General features: G+C 43.1%; 1 long non-coding RNA gene across 1 annotated transcript in view; it reads left to right on the forward strand.

The window, feature by feature from the left end:
* Positions 1 to 26,811, forward strand: part of LOC112654047 (uncharacterized) — a 58,468-nt gene extending 31,657 nt beyond the window's left edge. Inside the window, exons 2-3 of the long non-coding RNA XR_003132676.3 lie at positions 21,196 to 22,123; positions 25,932 to 26,811. This is a non-coding gene — a long non-coding RNA (uncharacterized LOC112654047). The remainder of the gene's footprint in view (positions 1 to 21,195; positions 22,124 to 25,931) is intronic.
* The last annotated feature ends 565 nt before the right edge of the window (positions 26,812 to 27,376 follow it).

Below are 27,376 nucleotides of genomic sequence, written 5' to 3' on the forward strand. Positions count from 1 at the left end.
ATTGTCTATGGCTGCTTTCCCATCTCTATCAGAGATGAGTAGTTGTCATGGAGATCATAAATTAGTTTTCAAAGCCTAAACTATTCACTACATGGACCTTTACAAAGAAAGTTTGCTGGCTCTGCTCCAAAACAAAGAAAGTTCATAACACATGCTAGGGTCGTACCTTGTTATTCAGGGAAGAGACCTCCTGGTGTCGCACGATGTGGTAGCCCTGGTTAATAACCAAGACTGCTGCTCCACCCCATTTTCTGGGGCTCTTCAACAAATGAGGAAGAGAGGCTTGGAAAGCAGCTCCTTATAGCAGAAATTTGGGTTTGGAAATAAGAGACTCCATTAGCAATTTTGTGACTCAGGCAAGTCACCTAGCTCTCTGAGTTCCTGGATGAGAATCTCTGCAGTTAGGAAGGAATTCTGACCTTCAGGATTGCCTTGAGTATTAAATTGGGCTTGTATACAGATGTGCTCACACAAATCCTGGCACATATTACCTGCCCAATTAGCAGCAGTTGCCTTGAAAAGCACTTTGAGCACAGCAACATCAAGGATCCATCAGGAAGCCAGCATGGACATGAAAGCATTTTGAACACTGCAGAATTTAGGACTAGACCAAGAAATTTGTTCCACCTGTGGAAATGAATTGTGCGAAAGTGCTCCTCAAGCTCAGGACAGTGCTAATGGTGCTCTCTGCATATATCTTGGTTGGCCAATCGGCACTCTGCCCCGAGTCTGTTCTATTTACTAGCCCATCCTGAGGTATCTTACCAGAAGTCAAGAGTCTACTCTAAACATTTCAGATCATCTCTCTCTCCACCATACCTCATCCCCAGCTTCTTTTTCTCTCTCTCTCCCAGTATCATGAAAATTGGCCAAATTCATAATTTTGAAAATGAGCGTGTGGTCATCCATCATCCTCCCTGTCACAGCCAAAGGGCATGATGCACATTCCCTGAAACTTAATCAACTAAGATCATGGAGAAGATACGTTCCTAATCTGGGCCAGCGCTGAGTGTGAGCCATGCAAGATGGTGAGATAATCACAGATGGGTGATCAATCCAAGGAGCAAATGGCTGAAGGCCACAACAAGGTCACCCAGCTGCTCAGAACCCCATCCTCAGCCTCCCTAATAGGGAGCCTCCCATCTCTCCCATGGCAGTTTCTGACCTCATGCAGAGGGCTGCGGGCAGCATGGCCAGGACCCAGCTATCGTCAGTCCTAGGCCTCATGAGGATCACATCATCAGAGTTTTCTAAGAGATTATTCCTATGAGAAAGAGACTTAGAACCAGAGAGCACCCTGCAAAAAAGGTAACTGAGCTTCTCTGAGCTCTCTATGACTCTCACTTCCTCTTTAACTGATTTCCTCCCAGCATTTGGTGACACCATATAAATAGGTTGCTCTCACTTTACATCTGATCTTGCTCAAGGACTCAGGGGGTTTCAACCTAATTAAAACCCAAACTGATTTATGCAACCTCTTCAGTGGTCCTCAATCTCAGCTCAGAACCCATTCATTGCTCCCACTGTTTGCATTAATGCAAGCAAAGAGGCCCCTGAACACTGCAAAGATATCGAGCCCTCCAACACTGGCCCCTATTCACTGGCCTCCACACATGGCCACATTCACCTTTCCTCAGCCCTGCTCAGACCATGTCTTTCCCTTCACTGACATGCACGCTGATTCTCCTTCGCCTACTGAAAAGTGCTCCCATGCTTCAATATGATCTTCAAAACCCTTCCCTGCCTGGCCTGCTTTTACAAATTTCTTTCTTAAGATTCATCACCAGATCCCCAAATACACCAGCATCTCCCACCACCTACCTTTCCTTCAAGGTTCCCCTGACCTGGAATTCGTAGCACCTCTCCTCACTATTTCTACCCCCACAAAATTCTATCGGCCCCAAAACTAGCTCAAATGCTCCTTCATAAGCATCCTCATTATACCCCTGAGTAAATGATTTCCCCCACCCCGATCTGAGTTTGCCCAGCATTCTGTCCTCATGGTAGGGTTTTCTTCACATTTGATCATTTTCTATAATTATTTGCTTGTATTTGTTCCCTCCCTTGCTAGTGAGCAAGCAGCTCCATGACAGAGTTGATACTGTGACTATCTTCGTGTAGCTAAATATGGTGATGGTGCCCAGCAACGGAACAAGCAAGGCTTTGGCATACAACAGACCTAATTCTACCACTGTCTTGTTCCAGAATCTTGGAGAGGTTATTTGCCTGTCTGAGCCTATTCCCTGATCAACAAAATGAGAATATGAATATCTAATTCACCGTGTAGTTTTCTTTTTATTATAGTTGACATATGCAATGTTATATGGGTTTCAGGTGTACAACACAGTGATTTGACAAGTCTATATGTTATGTTGTGTTCACCACAAGTGTAGCCACCATCTGTGCTATGTAGTTGTTTAATTAAAGTCCCATGCTAGGCATGAAGTATATATTTAACAATTTCCTCTCTCCTCTTCCTCCTCTGTCTCTAATGCTTCTTATTTAGTGTGAATTCTCTAGGTGTTCTTTTTGTTCTGCTCTTTCCTCAGGCACTGCATTTCCCTTGACATCCAGGGTAATGCCCTCTGTGGCCTCCTAAACACCCCTCCTCCAACCTGTATGAAGGTCCTGGGTGTCTTTCAAATTGCTCTAGACAATAGACTTCTTGGGGGCCTGATGAGTGGGCAGTAGTGGCAGGACTGGGAAAATCTATCTGGAGGCAATGTTTATTTTCAAAACTTTGCTCTACAGGGTCCAGATGAGAATTTTACTTTTAGAGAAAAACAAAAAAATCACCACTGAGGACAAGTACTTATGGTTTTACTTTCAAAGATTTCCCCTCTCATCAGTTCCCTTCTGTAGCCCAAACCTTACATGACTCACTTTGCTCATGGACATGCACACTCCTCAGGCTCCCACCCAAGGCTCTCCACACTAGGGCCTCACCCACCAATGGTGGAAACACCATTATCTCTACTGTTACCCCAAAGCCAGGCTGGTCTAAGTGTTTTCACTGAAATGCCCTGCTGGTTTAAGGCTGGTGACATTCCAACAGGCCAGGAAGAAGAAGAGCAAGGTGTTCACTAAGGAGAGGAAATCATATGAATAAAGACCTGGGTGTCCATGGGTGCCAGATGGCTGCATTCCAATCTCTTTTCTTTTTCCTGCTGAGTTCAGAAAGGTCATCCATCTAACTAGGAGGAGAATAAACAGGAGGGATCTTCTCGTTCTTGTATTCAGCAGACAGGTCAAGAGGACCTACTTTGGATTGGGCACTACATAAACCCTGGGGCTTCACAGAGAGAAAACAACTATCTAGAACTTCCCCCAGCTTCTGAAAGCAGCCAATATAGCAGCGAAGACTGACACAGAGAGCAGCCTGAGTGGATGGATGGATGGATGGATGGATGGATGAATGGATGCAACACTGCAGATGTAGCAGCAAAGCTCTATAGAGGCAGAAACAGAATTATTTAGTCTAGGGTCTGTGATCTCCCATCAAGAAGGGGTCCAGGTAGCAGATTCTCCAACTGATCCTTGAGGGAAGGTCTCTACCATTGCTCTTGAACTGCTGAGAAGTCCCCAGTCTGTTCCACCTTGTCAGAGTCTTCCACATTTAAGGCACCACCAGCATCTACAAGCAGTTTCTTTCATTGACCATATCTGGAGGCTGAATACATCCAGTCGATCATTGTCCCTGGACCAACAGCATCAGCATCATTTGGGAATTTTCTAAACATGTAAATACTAGGGCACACTCTAGACCCACTGAATCAGAAATTCTGGGGGTGGAGCCCAGCAATCTGTGTTTTAACAAATCTTCCAGGTGATTCTGGTGCATGCCCTAGACTTTGAGAAGTACAGTTCTAGATGGTGGGCTCCAAAGGGGCCTGAGTGTCCAGAGATGGGAGCAGATGGTCTTAACTGCCTCTTTCTTTCTGTATTGATCATTAAGATCCTCACAGAGACCCTAATGTCTTTCAATGCTCGTGTCCATTCCCAACCACCATCTCATCAGTGAGCTGTGGCATTTCATCAAGCACACTGTCTAGGATTTTCTCAAATGTATTTGACAACTTTTATTGTATGTGTGTATCCAGACAGGGTAAGCAGGTATGGAGGCTGGCACAGGTTACAACAGGAAAATGATTATTTTCTCCACAGAGAACATTTCAGCAAGTTCTCAGACATGTCACAGGCTGCAGCACCTGAGGACCACAGCACTGAGCCATCCTTAAATAAGAATGGCCAAACGTGTGACATCCAGCCATCTGTGAGTCTGCTTATGTGTCTAAAGCCCTCATTATCCTCTTGTACACAGGAAGGGGTAGGGATTAGCCTACTCTGAGGAGAAGTCTGGGGTAGATTTATTGCCATACAGGAGTCAGTTTCAGAAGTGATCCTTGCCAGTGCCCCCAGCCATTACTGCCGTCTAGCCTGGCTGACTTGCCATGGCTCCTGCCCAAAGGGTATTTATCTAAGCATGTAGCACACAAAAGTGCCATGTGGGATGAGGATGGAGTGATGGCTTCCCCTTCTGGGCAGCATAGTAAGAAGGATACTTGACAAAGCTTCCCTGAGAAAGCATGGCCTGGAATCCTATATGCCAGGTTCTGTTTGTGCCTAGAAATGCAAGAACACAGAGACTGGCTTTCTTCAGAGGAAGTGGGGAGACAGAGAGAGGGGTAAGTGGGATTATAATGAAACAGCTTCCTCCCTACCTTTTAGCAGCTTACAGAGAGGGAAACAGGAAACGTGTGAATGGCAGGATGAATGAGAAGTCAGTTCTGCTCTAGATCCACTTCTCTGACAAGAGATAAATGGAACGCAAAGTACTCTGTGTCTGGATATTTGGGGTCCTCCAGGAGCCTCTTCACCGAATAGATGGCAGCACTAGAGCCCTGGTACAGGAAGCATGCACTGGGGAGGGAGGGATAGTAATAACAGAGATAATGATGTTGGGGATGCTGATGCCAGCATCTGACACTCAGTGCTGCCCTGCAGAGTGTATGCTAAAAGCTTCATAAGCATTAGCTCATTTAACCTTTACAAGAGCCCCCAAGAGAGAGTTGCTAAGTTTATCTCTATCCTATAGATAGTAAACTAAGGCTCAGAGAGCTTGAGTAACTTGTTCAACATCTATGTTGGAACTGGGATTTGAACTTACACAGTGCCTAGACACTCAAGAAATCCCTACTGAAGGAATGCCTGGATGGCTCAGTTGGTTGGGCATCTGCCTACAGGTAGGGTCATGATCCCAGGATCCTGGGATCAAGCACCGCATTCCACTCCCTGCTCAGCAGGGATTCTGTTTCTCCCTCTCCCTCTGCCCCTCCTGTTGCTTGTGCGCTCTCTCTCTCTCTCTCTCTTTCTCTCTCAATTAAATAAATAAAATCTTTAAAAAAATCCCACTGAATGCCTGAATGGATGAATGAATGAATGAGTTCTATCTTACAGAGATTCACCCATTCAGGCATTCATCCATCCATAGATCCACTGATCTGTGCTTTGACCTTAGACAAACTATTTACATTTTTTTCAAATTTTTCCATCTATAGTCATTTTCACATTACATATTATGGAAAGTTATTCTGAGAATCAAAGTTTCTTAACAAATGGCTACCCTTCCCATGCCTTTCCATGGCTGCTTCTGTTGGCCTGGATCAGCCCTAAATACTCTCTATGATTCAGCTCACCTTTCTTTCTCCTGGGAAGCCCACCTGGCCCCCTCCATGGCAACAATGCTCTCCCCTTAGTTTGGCTATTCCACCTATCTCATTGCATTGTGATCTTTAAGTTACTTGCTGGTCCCCCCACTAACCTCTTTGATGGCAGAGACTATCTTATTCATTTTTGTATTCTCAGAGCCTGGTCCTATTCTTAGTACAAGTAGTTCTCGCGAAATGATTGCTGAATTAATATATATATATATTAAATGCAAGCATGCATTTAGTGTGTGTGTGTGTGTGTGCCAAAAAAATTCCTTGGCCTGAATGTAATGGTGTGAATTAGGGAACAGAGTGCATGATGAGTTCTAAAAACTCACAAATAAGTCCATAGTCTTTGAAGTTAGGCATTGACTAACTTTCAGTGGAAAGTAAAAAAAGCTAGTTGAGCCTGAGAAAGAAAGCTTCCCTTGCTTTACAGTTACAAGGTTCACCTGCTTCTTCCTCCAGGTCGAGGTTTCTCACACTCAGCATTACTGAGATTTGGGGCTAGCTAATTCTTTGTCCTGTGCATTGTAGAATGGTTAGCAGCATCCCTGTCCTGGCCTTTATATTCACTAGATGCCAGCAGCAATTCCTTTCCGTTGTTGTAAAAAATGAAAACATCTGCAGACACGGCTAAATGTTCCCTGGGGTCAACATCACCCCCGGCTGAGAATATGATGCCTTAGGGGCTGTTATTAGTGACTTGGCATGGTATTTGGGTTTTGAGGTCTTTAGGTTAGATCTGTGCTTTGAGGACAGCAGAGACAGATTTGAAGAGTGGCCTACAAGCCATTATATGAGAAGCCTTCCTCCAACATCCAGGCAGATCTGAAAGACTGGGAAAATATTAGGGACCTTAAGAACTTGATGAGTTATGGCTTATTTGAGGGACAACAAATTTGAGACTTAACATTAGAAGAGAGCCCCGTGGAAATGATCCCAGACTAAAGAATCAAACATAGGTCAAGAATCAAGGTTTTGACTAAGTAGTCTCCAGAGAAACTGATTGCAGTAGAGACAGATACCTAGCCTCCGAAATCAGGCTCCAAGGACACTGCTAGGGATTTGAAGGCAGAAATCTTGCCCTAGAAGAGGCAGAGGCCCCAGGCAGGGATTCAGGCAGGGAAGAGAAGGCAGGAACACTGTGGTTGGGAATATGCATCTCAAGGCCCCGTGACTGGCTGTCAACATGATAAACCACCGGCTCCTTCTATTCTCCGGCCCAAGAAACACAGTTCACTCCCCAGGGGTGATGAAGTGGTCCCCACTGGGGAAATGATTAGGCTTTCTCTGCTAGATCTCCCAATCCAGGAGATGGCCCCCCCTCCCTCAATAATTCATTCTTTAAGTTCAAGCACTGACTTTCCCGGAAATTAAGGATGCTTTATTTTTGTCATTCTTATTTGCAGCCATGTAACTCAGCCCGTTCAGCAAGTGCCCCACCCTGGAAACAAGAGTTTGTTTCATAACACAGTCTGGGGCTTGTCCAGCAACTTGCCGCTGAGGCCCATGATGCTCCTTCCAGGGCTAACCTTGCTAACACGTCAGCACTGCAAGGTTCAGTTCCTAGGAGGAAGCACCAAAGCAGTGCCTATACCAACGCCAAGCCTACAGATGAAAAGCAGAAGGGCAAAAGAGCCGTGTAGGGATCCAAGAGTTCCAGTCACAGATTTTAAACCTCCAGATGTTTGGAACTTTCTGGTCAGATTGGCTGCAAAGATGGCTGATTTTATGCAGATGTGGGCATTGGTTAGGGTCAGTTCCAGTCACCAAGTGGGGACACACATATGGTATGCACACACATACACAAACACACACACAGAGTGAAGGCAAATATTTCAGAACATACTTATCTTAACCTACTACATAGTGACAACCTCTGAACACGCAAAGGAGGTGTCCTGGACTGTTCTCAGAACTCCAAAATTACCCCAGTCTGAAAACATAGGTCTCTACCTCTGCCATTTTTGACATTCTGCTTTGAGAAGAGAGAATGATCGAATTCCTTGAAAACTTCGGCGATGTTTGGTCAGAATTGATGCCGAATGGAAACCGGGAAAAGAAAGGAAATTGAAAATAAGGCATATTTTATTTTTTTATTTTAAGAGATTTTATTTATTTATTCATGAGAGACACAGAGAGGAGAGAGAGAGGGAGGTAGAGACACAGGCAGAGGGAGAAGCAGGCTCCATGCAGGGAGCCTGATGTGGGACTCGATCCCGGGTCTCCAGGATCACACCCTGGGCTGAAGGCGGCGCTAAACCGCTGAGCCACCAGGGCTACCCAATAAGGCATATTTTAGAAGCTAGAGCTTTAAGTACAACATGACATTTGTGGTGTGTTTGGATTTGAACACTAAGTAGCTCTGCCTGCTACACATAAACTAATGCGTAAGGAGGAAGGATCTGTAAACAGCGTGTGAGCAAAATACAGTGAGGGGCAGCACATTTGAAGAAAATGTTCTTCTTTGTCCAAAACTCTTTAGCAAAAAGTAAAGTCCAAAAAACAGAGCCAAGGTTTCCCTCCTTTCAAAAGGAAATGAGCGAGTGCATTGGCTACTGGAGACCCACCAGCCCAGGTAACGAAGAGGGAAGGAGAAGATCGAAGGACAGAGGACAAGAATAAATGCTGAGTTAGGGACCTCACATTCTATATTTGTCTTTAACAAGAAGAGATAAAGACAAGAAATAGAAGCAATTAGAAAGATATGAAATCTTTACCCAAATTGCTGTTGTCAGAAACTAGATAAGAAAATGTGTGGGGAATACGAACATACACAAATCAGCAGATCTTGGTGGCATGGCTGCTGGAGAATTAAGGGAATCGACTAATGTGCCGAACCACTTACAGTGATCAGACTTACAAATTATTGAGAAACCATGAAGACTGGGGAAGCTACCTGGAGGCAGGGGGAAGGCAGTGGTGGAGAATTTAGCTTGGAAGAATCCACTGACATTAAATGTTAAGGAGGCCATTGCTGAAATCGTTTGCCAGAGTTTCTCACAGCCATATTTCAGTTTTATGTCATCATTTTTTGCAAAGAGAATTCAGCCTAAAGTAGATAGGAAGATGAGATGCAAATATATATCGTCATGGGAATTTCAACAATTAATAGCAGGGGGTTCTATTCTCCCTCCCCCCATCCTCCTATCACTGGGGACTTTGATAAGTAGGCCAGTGAGACTTCTGTTTGCAACTTTATAGGTAATTGCTGTATGTTTACATTAGCAATATGACCTCCAAAGATTTGAGGACACTGGGAAAAAGGCAAATGCAACCGTGGAAATGACATAAGGCAGACTCGACAGCACAACTTCTCAGAATGTACAACTAGAATAGCGAGCTCAGATCAGGCTACCTCATTCCCCGAAGGAGGAAGGTTTTATCATAGTCACAACTCAAACAAGACAAGTGGAAGAAGGTTTGGCCAATATCCAGAGACAGTAAAGTGCTTAAAAGAGGTGCTCAGGTTTCATGGGAATCCAGAAAGTATTGCGGGGTCATTCTGCGAGCAATGGCGCAGGCCCCCAGTGTGCTTGGCTGACAGCATGCTGAAAGCCTGCCTGTGTGTGGCACAATTTGTGTGGCCCCAGTGGCGACAGGACCGCTGTGTTACACCGTTCCCAACCATGCAGTGCAGAACTGCACCAGAAACATGTGGGGCACTCATAGCAACAGGGGCGTTCCAGGAGTTCCAGAGCAAACAGCATCTATGATGAAATCCTAGCTCTCCTTCCTAAATTAGCTCCTCAGAGACTCAAGTTTCTCACCTGTAAAATGGGACTACTAACACCTATCCCTCAGGAGAGCTGAAAGTAGAGGTAATACAGTGAATGCACTTAATAGGTACCCAATAGACATGAGGTCTCCTGGATTGCATTGCTGATTTTCCAGAAGTCTGATATGGTAAACTATTGTTCTTTGTCGTTGTCTGTAGAAAGTGGGGTAAGGTAACATAATTAACTTAAGCACTGATTTATAATATCAATCTGCTTGAAGTAGGTAGAATGATCTATGAAGACCTAAAGATTTCTCAAAGTCAAAGGCAACTGAATACAGATCTCAGAATCTGAAAGAGAAGGAAGTGGAGGAGTCCTCATTGTGAAGGTCCTTTCAATAGTCAATGCTTCTGAAAGTCAAAGGAATGGTCCAGACCAGGCTCAAGAGAAATGAGTGAGAGAGAGCGAGAGAGCAGTAGAGTCCAGAGCTGTAAAGAGTGGGATCATTTTCAGGTAGATCTGGAAGTAGGCAAGGAGGGAAGCCCTCTGGGCACTGGTCTGACATCATTTACCTGGTCCCCATCCTTTCAATCAACCAGTGGTCCTTTGAAGACTCATCCAAAGGCCATACCTCAGAGGCACAATGTTCAGGAAGGAGGCTGTCTTGAACAACCGCACTCTCCTTTCCTTCTGTGCATCTGTCACAAAGCTAGCACTGGAAATGACCCAGGCATCAGCATCAGCATTGCTTCCCATGGTTAATGTGCAGCAGTGACCATCCCTTTGGTCCTAGAGATTCAAATCTGCAGAGAACAGAATGTGCCATCCTGTATTCCCTCATGAAGTGGAAATCTAGAAAGCACTGCTGTCTCTCTTAGGAAACACTCCCAATCCTTCCTTTCAGTCCATTTTCATGTGGTTAGCCCATGTGCTCCTGATCCAGGCCAACATTACCATAAGTAGATCTAATTTCATTTTTGTTACCTGTTCTTGTTTTTGTTGTTTTTCTCTGAAAGGGTAAAAATCCCCAAGGGTAGTGATGCAGGAGGTCAGCAAGCTCACCTTCAACTGTCAAACTCAACCAAGTTATAAATCTGCCTGCCATGGAATTCGTAGAGTGTTTTTATTCCCCTGCAGGTAATTCCTAAACCCTGTGTCCTGCAGAGTGTGTTTCCTGTCCCCAAATCTGGAACCATCCAGTGATAAAGATGAGGGGCCTTCCCAATCTAAGAAAGTTTCACTGCTCTTCAGGAGTGGGAAGCCTAGAGAGACAACTTCAGGAAGACTAAGGGCTTGGGTACAATCAGGCAGTACTTGACAGGGAAAGACAGTGAGTATTTACACTTTACAGTTTTAATGCCAACATCCTAAAATATGTAGAGACATAAAACTAAGTATATATTCCTTATTCTTTTAATTCTTATACAACTATAAAATCAAAACAAAGTCACAAATCAAATGCAAACAAAGCCAATAATATTTAAATTAACAACATTAATTTAATGTGATGGATATGGTTCTTTTGCTAAAACTAAATTTCAGCTCCCCATGTGAATATCATACTGAATGCTGTGGAATAAATTATTTTGAATTTAGCATGCTAATACTAATGTGGGCTCCATGATGACTCAATTTTTCGATTTTTTTTCTTGCAAACTACTGCAAAACCATCCCTGGTTCAGGATGCAGTGACATCACTCGGATACAAAGCATCCTTTATGTTCTAATCCACCTCTGTCTTTTCTTCCTTTGCCTGAATGATTGGAATAATACTAGGTGGTTTTGATATTATTCTAAGCAAACTATAAAGGTAGTCACTGAAATGGTGGCAGTATTTTTTTTTTAATTTCATGCTAAGCTCTAGAGAGCCTACAGCACATAATTTGGCATAAATATAAAAACACAGATTTTAAATATCATGATAGAGAACTCCCAGAGCTCTCAAGAATTTGTCTGTGGACCACCCCTCCCTTACTCAAGGTTTTTAAACATCCATTAAAAAATAACACTGGTGGGGCACTTGGGTGGCTCAGTGGTTAAGCATCTGCCTTTGGCTCAGGTCGGGATCCCAGGATCCCGGGATCTAGTCCCACATCAGGCTCCCTACAGGGAGCCTGCTTCTCCCTCTTCCTATGTCTCTGTCTCACTCTGTGTGTCTCTCATGAATAAATAAATAAAAGATCTTAAAAAAAACTGGTGATGAAAGAAGCAGAAGGATCATACCAAAGTGAAAGAACTGTAGTATGTTCATATCAAACCACCCATTGGTTTTGCATTTTCATGGTTCTCATCTTGGGTTCCTAGTTTAGGGAAGGACCCTGGAAGTTTAGTACAATGAAGCATGGTGAAAAGGGACAGAATGGGTCAGGATAGAACAGGATAAATCAGGGCAGAAGAGACTAATAAGATGATCTGAGCCCAGAAGGAATTAAGGACAGAGAGTCACTTAATTTATATTAAAGCAAATGAAGACCATAGATCCATGTGAGAAAGAATAATTCCAGACTCTCAGCAGTTGGCAAAAGTGGGCTTAGTGAGTGGGGCAAAGAAAGACACTTAATAATTTTTTAATGAATGAATATACAAAAATGACTGATAAATGAAATAATCATTTATTTATTCATTCATCTGAGCATACGTGTACATTGAATATATTTACTAGGTCCTATACTAGCTGGATGTTCTATAAACCAAGCAGACATGGTTCCTCTGCCTAACAGCAGAAACAGCCAAAGTTTTGAACACCAAGGCAAGGATAGAAGCTATTTGCTTACTGCCTTATTTGGAGCCTCCTTCTTTGGAACCAGTTTCGCAGTTGAATCCTTCTGGAAGAGACAGAGACTTCAGTCAGAGGCTTTCTTGCTGTTCCCCCTTCAGGGAGCTGGTACATAACCCCTATCAACTTTCGGTCAGACTTCTGTTAGGAGCTATTGCTATAATTATAGAGCTATGCTTTCATTAACCTCAGAAAGGTAAAAGTATACTTTAACAAAACATAGCCATGATTTTATATAAAGATTCTCGGTAGATATATGTGAGCCCAACATCTTGTAGCAGCCTCTAGCCACAAGTACAAGAAAAACTATGGTAATTCTCCTAGGTCCTGATGGAAGGCATCCTGGGACTTCAAACATGAGCCAGGAGGTAGAACACGGAAAAAGAATGTAATGGGGGAAAGAAGTGAACACACTGAGCCTGAACTTGACCAGCTGTGGTCTGCTTCTAAGACCATGGGCAATAGTAAAAAAACAAACAAACAAAAAAAAAACACATTGGAAGCTATGCTGACCTTTAAGAAATCCATTATGATGGGCACAGGCAGGGTTTCAGGAGTCTCTGGGTTCTAGTCCTGGAATTCCAAGTATATTCTGAGTTGAAGCAGGATCCCATCTAACAGCTGAAAGGCAGAGTCTGATTTACCAAGGGAGAGCATTTTTTATGTATACAGCACCTGGCATAGAGCCTGGCAAAGGTTCATGAAGAGAAACAAAAAGATGAATGGATGGGATCTTAAGACTAATGGATCATTTGAAGCACAGTAGGTTCTAGATTTCAGGAGGCAAGATGATCCCAGATTCCATCTACTAGTGAGCTAGACTCCTGATAGCAGGGGCTGTCAGGCTCAATAATCATAGGCTTAGGGACTGGGCAAAGCTAGTTCTGTGGCCTAAAGATATCTCATACAGGAATGGGCAGAGATGGAGCAGGGAGAGCAGGTTAGGCTTAGCCTGGTTCTGTGAAGCAGCCCATTCAGCTTTTCTCTCTCATTACTGGGATCAGCACACACACAGTGATAAGTATAATTTTAGGATGATCCCCGATGAGTCACACTTTTGTCTCATCTCTTCCCCTTGAGTGCAAGTAGGACCTGCAACTTGCTTCTAGGCAGCAGAATATGAAGATAATGAAGTCATTGTTCCCGTTGATTATGTTACGTTATGTAAGACTCCATCTTAGCAGACTGGAGGGAGAGATTCCCTGACTGGTCTGAAAGAAGAAGCTTCCAGGCTCTGAAGAGAGACTACTGATGGGACCCTAGGGAAATGACCTGAGGGTGGTCTCTCTAGGAGTTGAGAGTGGTTACCAGCCAACAACCAGGAAGGAAACAAAGACTTCAGTCATATAGTCACAACGAAATGAATTCTACAACAACCATAATAAACTTGGAAATGTTTTTTTCCCCAGTCAAACATCCAGATGAGAATGTAGCCCAGTTAACATCTTGATTGCAGCCCTGTAAGACCCTGAACAGCTGTGTTGTGCCATGCCATGCCATGTCCAGAATTATGACTCATAAAACTGTAAGATTATAAGTCTGTGTTGTTTTAAAGCAAAATGGTGGTAATTTGTAATGCAGTAATCAATAACTAGTACACTATCTAGAAAGAAACACCAGCTCTATCACTCACTAATTGTATGTTAAAGTTACTTAATTTTTGTGTCTCAATTTCCTCATCTGCAAGAAGAGGAAGATGATGAAAGTTGTGCCTGCCCCTTAGAGTCCTTACAAGAATAAAATAAATAATTTAACATAAATCTCTTCATAATTAAGGGCAAAACCACTATTTTAGGCATCTTCCTCTTTCAAGACTGGGACTCAATACAAGGGCAGATTTGTCCAAGATCCAAAGCTCGTATTCAGGTTATGTTATATATGGACATATTTGTCTTTTCCTGACTCATAGAGTATTTGATTTCTCTTTCCAGATCCCATTCTTTTCTGTTCCTCATACTGGCTTCAGATGTTTCCTTCCTTGATGCTCAGAGACCCTCACACATTGTTGGGCCCGGAATGGCAAGCCCCAGTTTAGCAATCAGAATCTGAACCCCTAACCACTCTGATCAGTCTGCCTTCTTCACATTGAGAATTTACAAGGATAAGGATGGTTTAAGAGGGACCTAGGTTTCAATCAAGTTGGTCATGGGTGATAACTCCTCAAACCTGTCCCCAGTGTGTGTCACCATTTAGAGCACATTGTTGGTGCCATCAATGATGTTGACTTAAACCAAATGGGTCCAACCAATCACATGTTCTCTCTTAGACCAAGTTGTTCATCTGTAAAATGAGGTTGATAATCTCTAGATAATAGGATTGCTATGAGTACTAATGATAATATGCAAGTGTCTAACATGGAAGTAAGCCCATGGTAGGTGTTTCATGGTAGATTATCAGAAAATAATAGCTATTTTATTAGAGGGAGCTGAAGGGAAGTCTTTCCTGACTCAAGACTCTAGGTCACTACTATCCAATAGAAGTAAATATGGTATGAGCCACAAATGTCAGGCACATATGTAATTTTAAATTTTCTAGCAGTCGCATTAAAAAGGTAAAAAGACTTGCAGCTTTTATAGGAAAGGGGAAAAGGAAGAAAAAAAAAAGGAGAGAGAGAAACAAGCCATAAAGCCATAAGAGCCTGAGGGTTGAGGGAAGGAGGTGGGGTGGGGGGGGATGGACTAGATGAGTGATGGGGATTCGAGAAGGCACTTGTTAGGATGAGTACTAGGCATTGCATGTAAGTGAAGAATAATCACTGAATTCTATCCAGAAACCAATATTGCACTATATGTTAACTACCTAAAATTTAAGTTAAAAAGAAATTTAAAAAAATAAAAGTTTTGTCAATTTTGACAGTTAAAAACAGGCAAATCACTATTTCTTTTGTATTTCTGTGACTCGGGGCACCTGGGTCTCTGCCCCTCTCTCTCTCTGTCTCTCATGAATAAATTAATAAAATATTTTTTTAAATTATACATGTATTTCTGTGAATCTAGGTGAAGACAAACATCTCATATAGTTGTTGGCTACTTGAATCACCTCTTCTATGAAATGCCTATTCATCTATTTGCTTGTTTTGAGTTGTTTATATTTCCTTAATAATTAATAGGAGATTCTCATATATTAGAAATGTCACTTTTTTCTTGTCATGTGTATTGCAAATACATTCTATCTATTGTTTTTAAGTTTGGCTTTGTTTTATGAGGTCTTTGCTATAAAACAAACTTTTGTGCGTGTGTAGACAAAAACACAAAGGTAAAAAGAAACGTGAAATCTGGTCTACATTTTACATTGATAGTACATCTCAATTCAGACCAACTGCATTTAAATTGGCTGCTATATTGGCCAGTGCAGCTCCACATAGTGAATCACCAGTCAGCCAGTGAATTGAATGAAGTGGTCTGTGAGGGTATTAATACCTATACTGCTATCTTTTCAAGTCCTGCACTATGGACTAGAAGTGAAGAAGAAACTACTGCAAGCCATCATGAGAGCCAACAGAGGTAGATTCAGAATTGTGTAGATTCTTGAAGGCAGTGAATTTCACAGACAGTTCCAGCATCTCTACCAGTTCATTACTAACAAGAGAAACTGTAGCTCTGCCAGAATAGTCTACAGTTAAAGAAAGGGTCTTCATCCTGCCCTCAATCGACAAGCTATAACCATGACATCATTCTGAGACTCACCTTCTTCTATGCACTAGGGAGACTGGGGAAGCAATCCTGCTAATTAGATCTCTATTCACACAGCAGGATTTTTTACCCTCTCCTGAGTTTTCAGCACCTCATCCAATGGGCTGTTCATTGTTTCAGATGGAAAGCCATGCTGCAGGTTCCTCCATCACCCTCCTATGCTCCCCCTCTTCCTTATACAGGCCAACCAGAATACTCCTAAATGGACAAAGTTTGTGGAAAAGCACTCGTGCCTGCAGGGACACCTTGGCAGAGAGCTATTTGTGTGAATATTAATTAGCACAGCAGCTAGTTCTGGACAATTGATTCCAAACTCCAGATGTTCCCATTCTAACTAAGAGTCATGTGGAAAGAAAAAAAAAATAATTGGCTAGTATGTTGTTCATTTTTAGTGTCATGTAGTGAAATAATCCAGGACTGCTGAGCTTATGGGATTTTGCCTAGTTCCTCTGGACTTTTCAATAATATCTTAATGTACTAACTCATTCTGTCCCTCTTCTGCCTGTAGGGTATTTATTTCCTTATGTGTCCTTCAGATGCAACCATGCTCTATTCCTCTTTGACATAATGTTTGTCCTAATAGAGGGAAATGTGGAAAATATGGTGGAATAAAAGGATGTCATGTTTGTAAGCCTCAAGGTGAGCAGGAAAGAATTAAAATCTTCATCTGGGCCATTTACGGGATTTTTCTGAACTTTTTTGTAAAGACTAGACAGCAAAGCTGAGACCTATCCTTAGTTTCCCTGGGTGCAATTTATTATCATATTTAGCGTTTGACATTTTCTAAGAACTTGGCAATCATTGTCATTGCGTCAATCATGACAGCTAGCCCAATTATTCAAAATTAATGAGAAAAGAGAGAGGACAGAGAAATGGTGTTCATAGGTCTTCCAGAGAACATGTCCCCATACAATCTTGACAATAGCCTCATAATTTTAGTTTCATAACATTTCTTTGTTTTCAGTTGAGGTTCTGTAAGCATTGGAATGATTGACCAGGACCTTGACCTAAAGAATAATAATAATTTTTAAAAATCCAGAAAGATGGGTGGATAAAAAAACTGAATTTTTGAAAGTGCTTACATGAATATTGATCAGAGCCTAAGGTCCAGCCATCCTAATTAACAAGGCTAAGACTCACAATAGGCTCGGGAGGAATGGCCCATTTAGAAGATTCGGGAAGGTCAGGACTAGTTGTACTCCTAGAAAAAAACAAAGTCAAGAGGGAGTCACAACTGGATCACTTATCGGGAGATATAGATACTCACTGGGGTGGTACAAAAGGATGAATAGGGAAGGAGAAAAGGAGGATAGTTTGTCCTGAGCCTCCCAAGAGGATAAGTGACCACAGGCCTCATACCAAGAAATACAGAAGTGGAGGAATTCATATAGGAGACAGAAGGACCCAATACCCTCATATGAGGTCCATTCTGTTTTCCCAAGAAAGAACCAATGGGAACAGTAATAAGCTACACTATTCAATTGGTTCAGCCAAGCTACAAAACTCAATATGACTAAAACAAAACTCCTCCACCTTACCCCAATCCTTCTTTCTGCAGAAATGCCTGTATCAGTAAATATTGCCTCCATCTACCCTGTGTGCATAATGGAAACTCTCCACAAAATAGTCTTGGAGCTCTTTTTTTTTTTTTAAGATTTTATTTATTTATTTATTTAGAGGGATCACATGAGTAGGGTTGGAGGGGGAGCAGAGAGAGATTCTCCAGCAGACTCTGAGCTGAGCATGAGCCCAACACAGGGTTTGATTCCATGACCTTGAGAAATAACTTGAGCTGAAATCTAGAGTCAGACACTTAACAAACTGAGCCACCCAGGTACCCAAAATTCTGTCTTTTTTTGCCTCTCATGTTTCTTGTCTCCATTTCTCTTTTCCCCCACCACCACCCTACTCAAAGTACTGCTGGGGGCACTGAATAACATCCAAATGACCCTCCTCATAGCCCTCTTATCCCCTCTCATTCATTCTGTCACAGTAGTTGGAGAAAGGCTTGAGAAATGGAAATCCAATCATTTCACTCACCCAAGTAAATTCTACCAGTGGTTTCCTGTTGCTCTGGGGAGAGAATGGTCCCAATCTTTACCTTGGCCAACAAGGCACAAATGCCTCTTCAGCTCAGTTTTCCATCCAATCCTTCAGACTCACTCAGATCCAGAGCCCCGGCTTTCCTTCAGTTCCTAAGTGCACATGCTCCTGCCTACTCAGAGCCTTCACACATTCTGTTTCCTCCAATTCTTTCCCTCCTTCAACAATTTTTACCCATTCATCCTTCAGTGCAAGCCTCAAAGTTTAATTACTTGGCAAGGCTTTTCTCACCCTTCCTCACGCATGGATGAGGGAATGTCTCCTTGCTATTCCTGGTAGGAACACCCTCACCTTCTCTGGGGTCCTTATAAGGAAGTGTATTTAAATAATTAGTTGTACAAGTGTATCTCTATTCTCCCCATAGGTGGTAAATTCCTGTTGTGTGGCTCCCTTAGGACAATACCTTCTGTCACATTGGATACATAGTAGATGCTAGGGAAATGTTGATGGAATAAATGAGTGAATGAATGAAAGCGTGAATGAATGAATGAAGGCAGTGAAGTAGAAGCTATTGTTCCTACAGTGCCAGCTCTTTAGAAAGCTCTCAGGCCAGCATAATATTCAGCTATAGGCTCAAAGGCAAATGAGAGGCTTCTTACCAGTGAAATGGCTATTGGAAGAGGATTAGGATAGAATTTATGCTAATAATCTATGATTTCTGATTGTGGAAAGGAGTTATTCCAACTTTAGAAATAATAATTAAAAGACAAAAATTAAATGCAGACCTGTATCTTTGATGTTTCAGTCAGGGATTTTGATGGCAAGCAACAGAAGGTACTTCTTTTGAACTTAAGCAAGCACTAAATTTGTTGGAAGGATGTCAGCAGAGAATCAGTGGAAAAGCTGTCCCAGACAATGGGCAGAAATCAAGAGAGGCTGGGCCCAAGAATCAGAGCCACAGTCTGGTGAAGGAAGAGTCTCTTTAGAATCAGCTTCTGGCACTGTCCCTAATGGATTTCCACTGAATCCCCACTAGAGCCTTACTAATGGCCCTATGCCTTTGCCTCATTTCTCTAAATTCAGAGTATAGAGTGAGATTGTCTAATTCTCCTTTCCTGGCACACATGCCAGAGTCCTAGCTATCCTCTATCAAAATGCAGGCCACGAGAAAGTTCTTAGCTGTAGGGACAGTGTTTGAAATATCAGCTCACTAAAAAGTTGTGATACAGGCACTTAATATCTAGAAGTAAAAAAGCACCGTGAACAAACCTTACAGATAAAAATGTTTTTGGTTGTTCTTTTGTTTTGTTGTTGTTGTTGTTTATGTCCAGAAACAAAACATAATCACAGTTAGGCTTTTCCTCCTCCATACCACATTCTCAACTCTGATTTTTCCCACGAGGCTGATACTGAACCTATAAAAGTTTGCCAAAGTTTAAAAAATGGTGAGGGGGTGGGAGAGTTGTGTGAACACAAATCGTATACATTCTGGAAAAGGCTTGAGTTTCTTCCGATGTAAATAAACCCTCGCTTTATTCATAGGGAAGCTGAGGCTGATATAAGTGAGGCTTTCTTAGAGTCTCACTCCAAGTGAATGAACGAAGAAAAGAATCCAGTTTCCCTGACAACCAGTTTTATGCTTGTTTTCATGGTAACAGGCTCGGTCCAGTTTTCAATCCATGACCAAACTTTGCCAAAGTGCCAGATCTGTTTTTAATCACAGCGCTTGACAGAACTTAACCAAAGGTTTAGACCACAACTTGGCAAACTAGGGCCTAGGGGCCAGATCCGGTTTCCACCTGTTTTTGTAAGTGAAGTGTGATTGTTTTTTGTGGTTTTTGTTTTTGTGTTGTGTGTGGCTGCTTTTGTGAATCAACAGCAGAGCAGAGTATTGGCAACAGAGACCTCCTGTCCTGCAAAGTCAAAAATATGTACTATCTGAGCCTTTAAGGAAAAGGTTTGTTGACTTTTGGTTTAGAGTCAAGAAAAATTATGATCCTTCCTTGTCCACATGATTTTTAGCGCTTCAAAGGACTCCAGCACAGAGGAGAGCATCTGTGCGTCTGTGAGCATGTGACTAATGGGATGACATTAACGTTCATTCATTCACTGAGCGAGTCCTAAGAGCGCTCCTGCCATGTTCAAGCTATCCTACCACAGCTGGAGGTGGCTTTGTGTGATGAGAGCACATGAAACATTACTTCATGTAATGTAAGCATCGATCTGTATTCCAGTGTCACATATCAATGAAATATACATGAAACTTGAAACAATTTTTATCATTCTCTTAAATAGTCTATTTTTTCCCCATCCATTGGTACAGAAAACAGTGCTGAGTGCAATAGCATAAACAGCCTTGGGTTTTGTATGTAAAAATTGAGGTAAATAGCAGATCACTTCTTACTAGACAAAATCTGTGTATTTTCCAATCTTTAGATAACTTACAGGGTCAGTTTTGCCTCCACCACATGCTCCCCGAGCCATACACACATATTCATCCAGAGTCGTGCTCCATAAGTGAAGGAGATGGGATTAAATTTTAATCACAGCAAAGGAGGAGACTAGCTGGTGGCCAAGCATGGTTTCCTAATACTTAGCTGCTCATAAAGCAGGCAGCTGAGTCAGACACTAGGGGGCAAGACCTCATCTCACATTTTATGGCTACACTCACTTCTCTCAACCCTATGCCTTTGGACAGAAGCTCGTCAAGGATCCTTTGCTTTGTCACAATGTCCCAAGAAGAGAGAAATAAGCCTTCTCTTACTGGGATAGCTGGATGAGGCCAGATGCTGGGAATAGTTGGTCTTAAGGAACTTAATACTCCCTATCCAAGTTTCTCTTTTGACAAATGATGAAATTCACATCCGAACAGTAGGCTCAAGCTGTGGGGAAAGTCTATGAGGCTGAGGACAGCAGGTGAGCCATCCTGAGAAAAAGAAGAAACCAGAAACTCCTTTGGCCTACAAGAAGCTCCGGCATAACTGTGACTTCTATTCAGAGAATGAAAAGCCCGTGCAGCAGCAGGGATGGTGGCTGAGAAAAGGGAAGTGGGGGGATGGTGTTACCATGCATGGAAAAGTGACCCTTTCTTCCCCCTTGGTAGACCCTGTATAATAAGATTACTGTGTAATCCCTGTTGCTGGTCCTAGAAGCATCCTTATCCTCTGTCCCTAGAAGGGACAGAGAGGCATTTTATATTTGGATCTACTATATATGTATGATCTCTCAGCTGCTCCTTCTAATTTCATTTTCAGACACAGGGATTTGAAGCTGACTGAAGAGAATGGAAATGCAGGGCCAGCCCCTAGGGCCTCCGGGCACCAACAGAATGCACAAGACCTGCCAAGCACGGAGACATGGCCCCCTCACACCGTACCTGTTGTCCCAGGCCCTAAAGAACTTTGAAGTTCGTGAGGACGCAGGGGACGCCCAGGTCACTGCTGGGGCCGCCTGTCAGCCTCCTCGTGCCTGCTTGGAGTCAGCACTGGTCACTCATGGCACTGTCTGATGTAGCCCCAGGGACTGGAAGATGAGAGTTTAGCCAAATCTCAGCTCTGTGGGGCCAACATCAAGTGTCCTTTGCAGTCAGAAGCCCTTGTCAGTACACAGGTGTGAGAGGCAGTGCGACAGTTCTGGGCCACCAGGCACCTTCCACCATAATAATTTTCTCTTGACCACAGTTAGCAGGAGAAATGAAGAACATTTGCCAACCTTGTCTAACAGGGTGGCCAATAAAGGACAAGAGGAGAGGTAATAAAGTACAGAAGTGAAACATACAACAGGAAACAAGAGTCATCTCTGGGCTCATTTCTCTGATTCAGGCATCTGAAGAAAGGGCTGAGTGAACCCCGCTATCAACAACCACCCCAACCTGAGCCAATGACCCCTGAGCGGTGAAGACCAGAGAGGGGAACCTGTAACCCCATGAAGTCATCCAGAGGGCATCAGTGCCATGCGCATGAATTCCAGGTCCTCAACAGTTTAGCCTCCTATGAAGAGAGCCCCGACCTAGAAAAGGCTGGGCTCGCATCCCACTCCGGGCCCTTCTCCTTTGATGACCTTGACAGTCACTTCTCACCGTCACCATGAGAGTTCCCATCTGTACAATGACAGTCAATAGATTAGAAGTCATGAACCCAAATGCCAGTTGGGACCATGCAGATATGGAGATGAACTAAAGAGGTGAGTGTGGTGCTCTGGGGAGTGGTGAGGACTATATGGACAGAAGCTTGGGTCAATGCAAAGGTACAGCCACTACCCTACTTATCCTGTTGCCGCCATGATGAAATGTAAACCAGCATTCCCAGATTTATGACTTTGCAAGGGAACGGACAACTCTAGGCTTCAAGTGTTGGTATATCATTCATTTAAAAAAAAAAAAGTGTGCACATACGCACATACACACACACACACACACATACACAAACACACAATATGGTGGGTCAGATTTGCCATGGGCTGCAAGTTTTTCATTTCTAGAGATGATTGCTGAGATACTTTTTTTGCTCTCATAGTCTGTGATTCTGTCTTCTGCTCCAACAGACACTCAGAAAATGAGAGAATTCTAAAGCCTTCTGAAACAAAAATAGGGTTGGATCTCAGAGCATGCAAAGTACTAGAGCTCTGGGAACTTTCTGGAACCAGAGGTCTGCAAGGCAGCTCCAGGCAGAGCTTCTAAGTCTGTCCCTGCCTCAGATATGACACTTCCACAGTTTAAATTATTTTACAAAGTGAAGTACAAAGGGAAGGGAAGTTGGCTTGGGAAGGCATGAAGCAAGCTGAGAATAAATCAGGGGCCAGTGGGAAGAAAGACTTCTGGCTCCTTGCTTTAAGAGCACCCACAGAAGGAAGGTCTATGGGTGCACTCAGCAGAGGTTCTGCAGAGACTGGACTCCCACCCAGTTCAGCTCCCTCTTTCCTCTCCCCCGTCCTGAGCCTTTTTCTGTCAAGAGCCTGCCCTGGGTCATCCATACTGTGTCTAGAAGGCAACATTTACAGGAATGATTTCAGAGGGAGAACTTGCACTGGAAACCACAGATCTTGACATGATAGAAACTTCTTTCTGGATCCACCTACCTGGACTTCCTGTTGGCCATTCAAAGTCACCTTGGTAATAACCCATCTACTGATTGCTGAGCCCATTTCTCCATGGGCATTATTTTTCAGTCCCAACTCTTTGAAGAAAGCACTGCTATTTTTCTAGTTTCACAGTTGACAAAACTGAAGCTGATGGAGAAATGCTAAGCACTTTGGCCTGAGTTCACAGCCAGAAGGGGAAGAAGTAGGTTTGGAGCCTGGGACAGGAGCCACAAGCCCACAGAACTTGTCCCAGGCTGAGAGACACCTAGAGCCTTGGATCTTCCCCTTTGGCTATCCCTGCTCCAACCTCCGCCTCAAATACACACATCCTCAGTCAATGCCCTTCTTATCTGGAACTGGAGCTGGGAGGGCAGGCCACTGAGGAAGAGAAATTTGGAGGAGTTCTCCCACCAGAAGCGAGGAGAGAGTTGGAGGTCACCAGATAAAAATGCAGACATCCTCCTGACCCTGAAAACTGCCATAGGTCCGGGGTGAGCAGCCTTCTCTGGCAGGCAGTTCAGCCAGAGGCCATTGAAATCAGCCCAGGGCTGGATCTGCAACCAAATTCTGTGTTAGGGTGAGGCCACCTTTTCTCTTAAATAATAAGATGAAATGATTTTCAGGGGATTTGGGAAATCTGTTTGTTTATTTGTTTCCCTCTGCTTGGCACATCTCCACACCAAGAGCCCGCATTTACTGCAGATACAATGTGCCAGCCCCTGTACTAAGTACCTTGCACGCTTCATCTCATTTTCTCCCCACAGCGATCCTACAGATAAATGGCATCATTGTCCCCATCGCACTGATAAGGAAACTGACCTCAGAGAGCAGAAATGACTTTGAAAATGGCCCAACTATTAAATGGCAGAGTTTCAAACGCAGACAGTCTGCTGCCAGAGAGCACAGTCTTACCTACAACACCATCCTGCCTCCCAGAATAATAAAGCCAATATTTACGAAGTGCATACCCCATGCAAGCACAGCGCCATGTCCTTTTCTTACAGGGTGCCCTTTGATCCAAACGATGACCTAGGAGATAGATACAACCATTATCAGCCTTAGTCCGCAGATGTGCAAAACAGGGCTGCAGAAGTTAAGGTGACTTGCTCAGAGATACAAGTTTGGAAAGTAAGAGAGCCAGGAATGGAACATAGACAATTTAAGTTCAAACATCCTCCTCTCCTAGTCCTATTTATTCCCTAAAATGCCAAGTGACACTCCAGGGCCAGGTGAGTTGGAGGAGGGCAGATAAGAGGGAGAGTAGGGGGATGGAGAGAGGGAAGGGAAGGAAGGAAAGGTAGGTGCCAGGTAGAGAGGGGAGAAGGAGGGGAATATTATAGCTACTAATAGATAAGCCAAAGGGAGGATGGGGGGATTGTGTTACAAATGCCACATTCTTTTGATGACCCAGATAAAACCCTCTCATTCTGAAGACAGTGCCCCCTCCACTGTGGGCAGGGGCAGTGGGGAATTGCATGAAGATGGCTGGGGGCAGGGGGGCAGCAGGGAGGGATGTGCATGGCTGTGTGTGTCTGCTTGGAACCTTTTCTGAATCCCTTTTTGCACTTTTCAATAAGATTCAAAACCATAAATTATGTAAAGCCGAAAGCTAAAAGGGCAGACCCTTTCTGGAGTTCATTTCAAGTCTGAAGTTCAGAACGCTTTTAATGACATAATTGCAAAAGGCAAAAATCTGTTGGAGTGCAAACTTCTCTTTGAACAAGGAGTGAATTCTCAGACAGTGGCACAGTGTTCCTCTCTCTGTGTCCCTGGGGAGGGGGCGGGGGTAGGAGCATGGGGCAAGAGACACCACAGCCAGGGGTCGGGGAGAGGCCTGGGTTTTGCCAAGAGCAGTGGGCTCTGTTCACCATCCTAGAAGTGGTTTTAACTTTTTCTTTGGATCTAGAGCCGATGGGTTATAAAAAGAGTAGGTAAGGATATCAAAATTAGAATGATCTTAGGATCTCAGTGCCTTTAAAAACTATATATGCATGGGGCCCCTGGCTGGGTCAGTCTGCAGAACATGTAACTTTTGATCTCAGGGTTCTGAGTTCAAGTCCCACACTGAGGGGTAGAGCTTACTTTAAAAAATAAAATATAAACAAAAATAAAAGCTATGTATTTTTGCTTTCAAATACATACTGTCTACACACGATTGGTGAAGACATACACTGGAATCAAATATTTCTTCCAAGTGTGAACCCAATTTTCAATTCTCCTGTCCAGAGGCTCCTATTCCTGCCAGAACTCTGTGTTTTTTCCCAAAGAAATTCTATACTTCAGTGAGCTCCCACATCTATGCACTACTATGAAATCACCAAGGTCGTGGGTGCTTGCTCCAGCTGGTCCTACTCAAGTCACCTTCGTCAGCCTCCCTAGTCTCTCTGTGTCTCATTGTGATGGTTGGTTAATCAGGGATCATTCTGGGAAGCACCGGAGAGGGCCGGTTGTAAGGATTAAATGAGTTAATAATTGTAGAGTTTTAGAACACCAAATGGCCCTTAAGGCCAATCTATGTTACCTGCTACTACATAAGGATATTATTTTTTATGTACAAATGGCCAAATACTATACATCTCTACTGAACCCTGCCTTTTTCACCCAACCTTTCAACCAACTCTGTATAATTTACAGAGCTGCCTTGTAATGGCAGGATAATATTCCACTGTATGAATGTGCCATTCAGATTGAAACCGCCTCCCACAGATGGACATTTAGGGAGTTCGCATTTTCTTGCTGTCACAAGGCTGCAGCAGTTGCCAACCTGGAATATGCCTCTTTGGTCACAAGTGCAGGCGTATCAAAGGATGGTGTCAGTCAGCCTCAGCTAACTAGACTGTGGCAACACATAATTTCAACATCTCGGTGACTTAATACAACAAAAGATTTATTTCTTTGTTTCCCATTCCAGTGCTAATTAGGTCTCACTCCTTGGCAACTCTCCTCCTCCAATGTTGACTGGGGGATCCCAGATCCCAGCAACTTCCAAATTGCAACTCCACATTTTAGAGTTCTTTACAGCCAGCCTGTGAACCAGGTAAGAGACCACCTGCAGACCTGCTCATGTAGCTAAGAAGGGAAGTCACACATCACGTGGGTTCACTTTCCCTTTGGCCCCAGCCTAAACCCAAGTGTAGTCAGGAAATCCAATCTTCTAGGTTATCCAGAGGTGTGGGGAGGTTCTTTGGGTCAAGGATAAATTCTGGATATTGACTTATGCAGCAGGATGTATTTTGAACTCATAATATTTTTTATGGATTCGATATCAATTAAAAAATTCAGTTAATAGGACTGCAACCCGTAATGATGGAAAGTTCCTATGCATTTAATGGTGCTTTTAAAGAATATGTATGTTTTATTAATCACAACTCTGTTTGCATTGAGAAAAAATAAATGATAAATAATGTAAGGTGGAGACATATTGCTTATTCTATCAATAATTATCGGTGTGCATAGAGATTCCAAGACTTTGTGAAGTGATTCCACTGTCCCAGGGAGTCTGCAGACAAAGGTCAAGCCATTGATCCTCTGTGAAAGTGCTCAAAGGTAGCCATAATCTTTATCAGGGTAGCTCATGAACAGATTTACTCAAGTCTATCTTAATTCTATATTGCTTGAGCTACTGAAGAATGTAAGGTTTCACTCCTACCTTGCTGACCCCTCAACCACCCATTCCCAATATGGCCTTCAGTGATCTTTGACAAATGCAGACCACGTCATGTCACTCCCATCAGGGGTTCCCATGGCTCCTAAAATAAAATAAGCTTGACTATAACCTCTAAGGCCAGGAATAATCTTACTCCTTCCCACTACTCCAACTTCATTCATTTTACACAAATCTTCTCTTTACTTGCAGTCAGTCAGATTGATCTCCTTTCTGTTCCTTTTATATGCCACACGATCTTTTCCTTTGGACCTGCTTTGTTCTCTGTCTAGAACACTCTCCCCATATCCAGCTTGCTGTCATCATCCTTCTAGACTGGGCTCAGATGCCACCTCCTCAGAGAGGCTCCCCCCACATCATCCCATCTATTTCCTCCAGATAACTTTCTCAGTGTAAATATCAAGTGTATTATTAATATGCTCATTCTCCTGTTGCCCCCACCAGAATATAAGTTTCATGAGGGCAAGAATAATAAATATCTTGTTTATGATACTGTGCACTCAGCAGGGCTGTGGTGATGAATAATTTCACAGGACATTATTTATCATATATTCTGTTGAATGACTTACTGAAACCAGATATTCCCAGCTAGAGATGATTTCCTTTGGCTGAACATGTTACTCTTATTTACCCAACTCATACTAGGAATAGTAAGTGGTATAATTTATTTTAGCTTCTGTTGGAAGTGTTTT

This window comes from Canis lupus, chromosome 3, assembly GCF_003254725.2.
Source record: "Canis lupus dingo isolate Sandy chromosome 3, ASM325472v2, whole genome shotgun sequence".
NCBI lineage: Eukaryota > Metazoa > Chordata > Mammalia > Carnivora > Canidae > Canis > Canis lupus.